The sequence below is a fragment of the Adelges cooleyi genome, unplaced genomic scaffold (genome assembly GCF_023614345.1).
Source record: "Adelges cooleyi isolate 19-005CV unplaced genomic scaffold, UGA_ACOO_1.1 ACOO_flye_CR_arks_rails_tigmint_CR_PRNA_0, whole genome shotgun sequence".
Lineage (NCBI taxonomy): Eukaryota > Metazoa > Arthropoda > Insecta > Hemiptera > Adelgidae > Adelges > Adelges cooleyi.
The window spans coordinates 455,123-465,032 of NW_026095750.1; positions in this window are offsets into that span (position 1 = coordinate 455,123).

Below are 9,910 nucleotides of genomic sequence, written 5' to 3' on the forward strand. Positions count from 1 at the left end.
TGGAATCTGGCGACTGAATAGTAAATAGTCGGCACACAGAGGACGACCATACGAAAATATAATTTTAGTTTTTAGTATAAAAAAAAACAATGCATTTTCGGTTATTCCCGATTTTAGCAGAAGTATTATTATTTGTTTATAATAACTGTGGTGTATATTATTTCAAACTATGTTCGGTCATGGGACCTATTGGTCTATTGTAAACAAACATTCTATCCCTCTATAAGTATGTGAAGTTCCAGCAGTCTGTGGCCTTTGGATACTTAGCACACAAAAGGTTGAAGAAGGAAGATGGAAGATTTGTAAATAAAGTTAATACTTTCAATCAAAAATAGGTATTATATGTATTACAATATAAGCATTAAGTTTATACACAGATAATGAAAATGAGTGCTTGTTGCAGGTATGTCATAATACACAGCCAAAACACTTCTGAATTGCTGTGGAGAAACGGCTGGTATTTACGCAAAATGCCCATCCGGTTCGAGTGGAAGGAGTCCTTCGAATCCCCGCCTCGGTGACCTTTTCTCAGTTGTGCAAGCGTTAATCCGGGTTGTTGGTGAATGGCCAAGCTGTCTTCTGCTAAGTGCTGAACATTGTCGGATAGATAATTTATACAATTTATGTGTTTGTTTGTGCGTTTTTACAATCTTTCAGTTACACAAAGTATATGATTTGCATAAATAAATTGGCTTTTACAATTTATAATTTGGATTTTACAATTTATGACGTTGTTTACATTTGGTTACATACAAAGTATAGAACAACTCCTTTAGGTCGTACACATATTAATATTCAAGGAGAAATCGGTCATGACGTAAACATGGCTGGACTTAGTAATCCATTACATTTCTCTCCCCAAAGAAAGATGTTTTGTACATTTATGGATAAAACATCTTTGACAATACTCAATTACATGTCTGTGTATCATTACATATCATTAAAATTACAATGGTTTTTTAAAAGTTATACATTATATAGTTATACATTTGAATACATAGTGATTATTATAGGTTAATAGTTAGTATTACATATAGTTTCTTTTTTTTTAAACATTCAAAATTAGTGGTTAGTATATAGGTTAGTATTACAATATATTTTATTTATTATTTTGTTTTCAATTACAATTACAATATTTCTTTTCATCAAAGTACAATACAATATATACTCTTTTTCAGAGTACAATATATTTTTTTTTAAATTGACATTATAATATTTTTAAAATACAATTACAATTTATTACCTTAGATAATATCTTCAGTTAATTTAGAATCTATGATAAAAGCATCTTTTCTCTTTATAATTTTGACTGTGTTATAATCTTATTAATTATTATTAATCACAATCTACCTGACGTCGGTGTGTGTCCTTGAGCTCGGTGTGAGAAAAGACAAGTCCTGTCTTTCCTTGAACCATGGGGAACAACACTTTCGTCTTCATTAAATGAGGTACGAGCAATTTTTTTTAAATAAATAAGGAAGGGTGGACTTAATCAAGACAGGGCCATACCAGTTCGGTGTGAAGAGAGACAAGTCCTGTCCCCCTTAGAACTTTTTAGGCATAGCCTAGTCTATGATTTCGTCCACTTCATAATCCATATTAGGTAGTTCCCCCGTAATTTGTGATATTAAATAGTTTCTGTCTTGGACAGCTATGACTATAGCCATGCTAATGTTATAGGGTCGTAAATTACTAAAACGATCTCTAAATGTAGTTTTAACTTGTTTTTCGACACGTTTAAGAAAACTATTGGGAAAATTGACTGTATTAGCCTCTACTAATATATCCCAAAGTGTTCGTCTTCTTTTATAAATAGTGCAGTTTTCAAATGCTATTCTCAGTACCCTAGTAAAATACTTTGCTCTATCTGTCGCATTTTCATGTTCAAAAATTGGATCTAATAGGTTATCCCCCTCTATGGCGGCGATAACGAGTGCCATTGAGATGTTGTATGGTCGTAAGGACCCATAAAGTTCCCTCATTAAATTTGCAATATCTTTTTCAATGCTTTTCAAATACTGTTTATCAAATTTTATAATTAATTCTGAATTTACTTCAGTTATTATGGTATTCAATGTGTGTCTGGGTGCAAGATGGTTAGTGCAATTGTTTAAAGCAAGATTTATGATTTTTTTCATAAAGACTACACGGGGATTGCTCGTACTCATTATGTCTAATGTATTAATGCTAATGTAGGTAGGAAAGTTTTCCATTCACCTAGAACATTAAAACATAATTTTTTTTTAGAATTTAAATGTTAGTATTACTTATGCTACTTATTTCGTAATGTTAGTTATGTTTTTTTTTCTTTTTTTGTTTTTCTTTTTCCTTAAGCTAGGCATGTCTTTAATTAACCTATAAAACTTAATCGGCCTTAACTTTCTAATAATGTAGTTCAAAACACAGCGAGAAGCAATCGTGTCAAAAACAGGATCATGAAAGTTCATATGGGGGGAGTGTGTTTCTATACACGTAAAGTCGTGAGCTTCCCGCAGGTTCAGCTCCCTACCCCCTTTTTTAACCTCCCCTAAAAACTCATCGTAATAGATTTTTCCGGTCACCATGTTTATCAACTTTAAATTGAACCGCCCGTCATTGTTGTTATCCCAGGCGGTCATATTCAAATATTTATAGACATTTTTTATTCCAATTTGCTGCAATATTTTATAATCATGGTTACCGTTCCAAAACACTACGATGGGTTTTCTTGAACCTTTGTGGATATACTTTGAGATGGAGGATAAATTCATCGTCGAGGGCCCCTTTTGACACAATCCCTTATTCAACTCGTTTAATAACGAGTCGAACGCTGGTTTTGTTTCCTTAAATCTAATGCACTGGCGGGTGAGCGATTTGAGTTCCTGTGATGTAGCCTGCCGCGGTGCACAATTTGTGGTTACTACTATCGGATGCCCCGATAGTTTCACTGGATCATTATTCTTGTGCGTCGACAGCAGGCAGCCCGACACAGTGATATATTCACTGTGTGCTTTCGGCAGAAACTCGAAATCGGCCACTATGATCTTTACGTTTGCGCTAAAACAGGTTTCATTATATTATTACAGATATAACATCATGCGTATATTAGTCGTCCTTCACCATGATTTTTTTTTTAATTTAAATTATATATTTAAATATTTATATATTTCTACTTTCTACTTGTTATTTTGTTACTTAATATTTTACAAAGGTATTTCCTCTCCTGCGTGCACGGCTTGCCCAATCCTATTGGCTCGTGCTCGCCTTAAGCGATTATATTGCAATATATCATTTAGATATAGTACAACCAGAATAATCATTAGGTTAGCTATACTGAGACCTAATAAAACGTATTCATAAATGCTTTGTATAAATGGTACATGAAAAATGTCGGCTTCTGCTTCGAGTTGCCTTGTTGACTTCCCGTTAGTTAAAAGATCACTAATTGAACGAGCTTGTGTGTGAAAGGCATTTAGAAAGTGGTTATTAAACCTTGAACTCAAATATGTTGGTTCAGGCATAGTGATATTAGCAATAAAATCATTATATCCTTCAGAAATAATTTCTTTTCCTGGTATTAATACATCTTGGTCACTGTAAGCTCTACAAGAAGAATTTAAACTTAGTATCCCATTATTTTCTAATTGTATCCGTTCTGCGGGGCGATCTCCGCAGGCTATGAAAACGGTTTCCCCAGGTGAAATATACAGCCATTTATTTTTATTTGTAAGTTTATAGAAAATAGTACTAGATATTCTGTTATAAAGGATTTTACAACTACTAGGAACAATTCTTTGTTGTTTTAATAGTAAAAGCTCACAAACTTGCAAATTACTGTAAGAATGGAGTGGATATAATTCGTCACATAGTAAGAAATTTGAGCTTCGTTTACAGTTTAACTGATCAATTTTTTCGAATGTCGAATATCGTTCATGATTGTTTGTTACAGCGATATAGTGAAATTTTGGCTTGATATACATACAAGTCTGATTAGTACAAATTGGCAAAGGAACAATATGGTATAAAATCAGCCGATCTTTTAAAATTACTGGTAAGTTTATTTTAAATACAATTTTTCCATCAGCATAATAAATAATAATTTGTGACAATTTAATTATTTCTGCTAAGTGATCAAGACTAGTATCAAATGGAAGCTGAGTATTTGATTCCAATTGATTTGCTATAAAAACAAATTGTGTCTGAAGTTCGTCAATACTTATTAAACTAGAATGAAGTTGACCTAACCGTGCTAATTGTAGTATTTCAAATATGAGATTAGATTCATAAATGTATTGTGATAATAACAGTTCAATTTCAGCCACATTACCTAAGCGGAATAATTCCATCATGCCTGTTGTAAAGACGTCATTTGGAGGTTTTATTTGTGGTGGCAAAGTTTGACCAGGTTTGACATTCTGTGATATTTTAAATACTCTAGTATTTTGCGGCAAGACAGTTTCGCCTCCGTCTAGATAATTTTTAATAAGAGATTCGGATTTTTCTAAGCATGTATCGCTACAAAGCCCAAAGATGGTCTTAGCTGTTTTCGCCAAAGCTGACCATGGTATAGAACGTCGATTTCTAGCTTTAGTATGTCCTACAGATTTTAGACTTAAATCTATTTTTCGCCCAACTTCTTCGCGAATAAAATCTATTTTATCCACTATAAAGGCACATCGCTGTGATAGAGTTTTATCAGTGGTAGTGACATTATTTACTGAATTCCATTCAAAGGTGCGATTATCATAATTTTTACAATATTCTTTTAATTCGGTGATACGTAGTTTTAATTGGTCTGAATTAGTATTATAATAGCTTAAATCTAAATATGCAGTAAAATCGTAAGTTGTTTGTTGAACTCTCATTTGTCCCAAACTTTCATACAATAAACCCGCAGTGGTTAACAGTCTGTCATCTTGATAAGGTGTGGTTGACTTAACAAGTCGTACGACAAATAGTAGTGGTATTGTTCTGAAATTTTAACCGTATCCTTTTATTATTATAGTGATCAAAACAAAATTGTGAATCAATTCTTATTGCGTCAGTCAATAAAACAAAAATACAGGTATTATGTCTAAGTTAGAAAAAGATTATTTTCTAGGAATGAGAATTAGGTAATTAGATGGTGGAACATTATTTATTAGCTTTTTCCGTTTGTCCAAGTGATTGAAAAGAAATGGTATAACAATGTGTTAAACAAGGAGTTTTATTAAAAATGTCTTTTAAGATAGCCTAAATGTTTTGGAACCGTAGTTTTTAATATTACTTTCTTTTAAGCAAGGTACCTGTTATACAGAAAATACCAAACGTTTATAATACTTGAATGTTACCGTACATTTCCCAATGAACTGGTCTGCCCATACTATTCGTTGTAAGCGGTTTAAACTGGTTGTTGTGTGTTACGTGTGTCCCCAAAAACGGTTTGAGTAGCATCACAATGTGGCAACGTTGTAACACCCCAAAAGAATGCGGTTTTTATTGTCGACCTTCCGTTGGTCCAGCGTATACCTGTCTTAGAGTACCGTGGTGAAATCGCCCTACACAGGTTTTTGATTCTCACCGCTGTTTAGTATGTATCCCGACATATTCTTGTACCGTTGTTAGAATTATTTCAAACGTTTTGTGTTGTTTAAAATAAAAATTTACATTCATATTTTCTTTTAAGTTATACTTTAAATTATTATAATTGTTAATGTGTGTTAATGTATTTCAGCAAATTAAATAATAACAATAACGTTAAAGTAACAGCATAATATAAAATAACTCATATTTAGAATATGCGTTAGGCGTCATTACGCCATTTTTTTTTCATTATTAAAAAATAAAAAATAAACCATAGACCTACTCGGGGAGACAAATCGCACACCGAATCCCGGTTTTACTAAAGAACTTGAATATAACTATAAATTTTTAAAACAAGTTCTTATTGTTATATTCATCATGGAGAAACAACTACAGGTTAGTGAAAGCTATTTTATTTATGTGCAGTGTTTTTAGTGAACTAAAAGTGTTTTTTTTTTTTTAAATTAATTTGATTTAAAAGTGCAATATTATAGAAACATGACAGTCTCAGTATTACCCTTCTTCATCGGAACTAGGACTGAAATATTTCTTTACATTATTTTTATGAACAACCACGTATTTGTTTCCCCGTAATATCTGTACGTTGTGAGACCCTATTACTTCTGTTACCTTATATGGTCCTTTCCAAAGTGGAGCTAATTTATTTCTTTGAGTATGATCCATTAACAAAACGTCGTCTCCCACCTCTAATTCTATTGGATTAATTTTCTTATCATAGCGTTCCTTTGACTCTACTTTTTTCTTTATTAAATTTTCCCTAGCTATTTTATGAGCTACTTGCATACGCTGCTTTAAATCAAAATAGTAATCATCATAATTATAACGAGGTTCTGGTTCGCGCTGTAATTTAAAAGGTATTTCTATAGATCTACCGTAAACCAATTGATACGGGCTGTAGTTAGTCGACGTATGCACAGTATTATTGTAAACAAAGATAGCGTACATTAGATTTTTATCCCAATCATCTAAGTTCTTATTTGAATAAGCACGCAGATATTCTGCTAAATTCCGGTGCCATCGTTCCAAGGACCCAAGAGACATCGCGTGATGAGCCGAAGTTTGAGCTTTATCTATATTTAGCAACTTGCATACTTGAGCAAAAGTTTTTGATGAGAAATCCGTCCCTTGATCGGTTAAAATTCGCTCTGGAAGTCCATGTAAACACACAAAATGTATTACAAGTGCTTCTGCGACTGTATTAGCTTTGTGGTCGGGTAAAGCAACCGCCCAAGCAAATTTAGAAAAATCATCTTTAAAAGTCAAAATATAACTGTTGCCTAATTCAGTGGTCCTCATAGGGCCAACTATATCTAATTGAATGGTCTGGAAAACTCGTGAACTTGTACTAGTGATAGCAAGAGGTTGTTTGATGTGGTGATTCGATATTTTGTTGCGCTGGCAAGAATCGCATTTTTTAATATATTCTTTTACTTCTTTCTTAAGCCCCTTCCAGTTAAAGTATTGCTTTATTTTTCTAAGTGTCTTATGCAGACCTGAATGACCGCCGGCAAGCTTTGAGTCATGATATTGCGCAAAAATAGTACGTTTTTCTTCCGGTGTAAACTCTATGCGTGAACAAATAATAATATTTATGTCGGTATCACGGAAAACATACCGTATCATTGACCTTACGTGTGACCAGTCTACATCGTCATCATGACCTAATTTATTCATGGCTAGTTTGCCTAAGTTGTTTTCTTCACAGAACTGCCGTAATGCTACTAATGATAAAAACAGGTTTTCACACGTCGTTACCTGCTGATCGCGTGTTTTCGTTATTAAAAATATAATATACCGGTCGTTATTTTTTATGAAAGTCGTTTCTCCAATATCACCGGCCTGTACGTTTTGGTCGGCTCCGAATTTCTGTTTTAACTGGTAGTTAATACCGGTTCTAAAATTAAATTGCTTCGCGATCTCTGACACTATGTGATATTCGTCGGGTGCGTCTATTAATTCCCCCGTTACTTCGGATACATTTTTATTAGTAATCAACTGTGTTTCAAACTTTTCAAGGAAAACTGGGTACGTTAAGTCTTTAACTTCCGTAATACTGTATACTCGGCTTAGCGCGTCTACGTTCGAATTTTGTACTCCCGGCTTATAACGTATTTCATAATCGTATTCTTCTAATAATATTCGCCAACGGGCTAACTTTGATAAAGGGTCTTTTAAGTTAAAGAGCCACTGCAAAGCTCTGTGGTCTGAATATATTGTGAACTTTCGTCCATAGAGATAAGGCCTGAACGTTTTTACCCCAAATACTATTGCTAAACATTCGAGTTCGGTTGTTGAGTAGTTACTCTCACTTTTATTTAAAGTCCTAGAGGCATATGCTATAGGCTTTTCTTCTTTAGGCTCCCCCTGTGACAATATAGCTGCCAATCCCTTTAAACTAGCATCCGTAGTCAATATAAAAGGCCTAGTAAAATCTGGGTATTGCAATACAGGTTCTGAACATAGCGCGTTTTTTAATGTATCAAATGCTTCCTGACAACTTTCTGTCCATACGTATTTTACCCCTTTTCTTAATAGATTAGTTAATGGTTTTGCAATGCTACTATATTTATCAATAAATTTTCTATAGAAACCTGAGAGACCTAAAAAGCTCTTAATTTCTTTTGGCGTTCTAGGGAAAGGGAAGTTTAGAACCGCTTGGACCTTCGATTGGTCCGGGCGAATACCATCAGCTGAAATAACATGCCCGAGAAATGCACATTCCCTCTGAATAAAATGGCATTTATCTGGTTGAATCTTTAAATTATGCTGTCTTAACCGATCGAAAACGTCACGTAGCTTAGAGTTATGCTCGGTAAGCGAGCTCGAATACACGATTATGTCATCCATGTAGAGCAATGCCTTAAGTCCTATTAGCCCTGATAGTACTGTAGCCATAAGACGTGAAAAGGTCAAAGGGCTTCCTTTTAACCCCATAACTGTACGATTGAACGAAAAATGTCTCGCTCCGTGTCTGGAGTTCATTACGGTGAATCCAGTAAGTTCCCGTGACGCTTCTGATAAGGGAATTTGATAAAATCCCGAGGCTAAATCTAGGACGCTAAAAATCTGACTTCGGCCTAATTGGTCAAGTATCTCGGTAATATTAGGTATCGGATAAAATTCATCTAATGTAACTGCATTTAGCCCCCTAAAATCAACTACTATACGGTACTTTTGAATCCCACTAACGTCTAACTTTTTCTTTACTAACAAAAGTGGTGAATTCCAAGGAGAGAAGCTTTCCTGTATTATCCTGTCCTTTTCCATTTGCGATACCTGTCTACTTATTTCTTCTTGCTGCGCGAAAGGCAATCTATACGGTCTTAGGTACACGGGCTTTTGATCTGGTTTTATTCTAATTTCGTGTTCTATTGTATTAGTACAAGATAATTTATCTCCCTCTAAATGAAATATATCTGCATAATCCTCACATATTCCTAAAATGGATTCTTTCTCCTCAGCGTTCATATGATCGCTCCTAATTAATGTTTTAATCTTATTGACCCTGTCTTCTTCGATATTTTCTACGTTAATATTGTAAATACTATAACTGGTTTGTCCTTCATAAGTTATTTTACTTAAATCGTGTCTACTTAAACATGACTCGGTTTCCCCGATATTTAATAGTCCTACTATAAACCCACCATCCTTGACAAGAGAAATCGCGCTGCTACAATATACGTCCCTAACCAATTCTTGTTTATTTATTAATATCTCCTGCCCGTCCAAATCAGCTATTGGTACTGTTATAACCGTCTCTGACCTCGGCTGCAGTATTATACAGTCGTTATTATTCTTGGCTACCTGCCTATTTTCTGTATCGCTTAGTTTCGTGCTACCTACATTGTTTATTATCCTGTCATCTAAATGAAACTTATTACATATGCTTTTTACTAATTTATTTACATTACTATCATTATGAGCCCCGTCTGTATCGACTAAATCCTTGTTCTGTGACCCAATACATTCCAATGTCGTGTTTTCTACATTTATATCCCCTGCGTCATTCGCATTTAAACCTATTTTACTACATTTGTCATTTATTTCATCATAACTAATATTCATATCCTTTTCATTCTTACCTAAAGCAAAGTGTTCAATATTATTCGCCGCTTGATGCGAACATGATACACTTTGACATAATCCATTATCATTGTAATCATTTTTTACACTTTTTTCTGCCAAGGGGAATTCAACTATATCTTCACTTAATCTATTCTTACTTGCTATACTCCCATCAACTTCATTTTCATCAACTATACTCTCATTGACTATACACTCATCAACTATTTGTTCCCCATTAACCATTAAAATATTCTTAATTTCTGTTTCACATAACATATTTCCC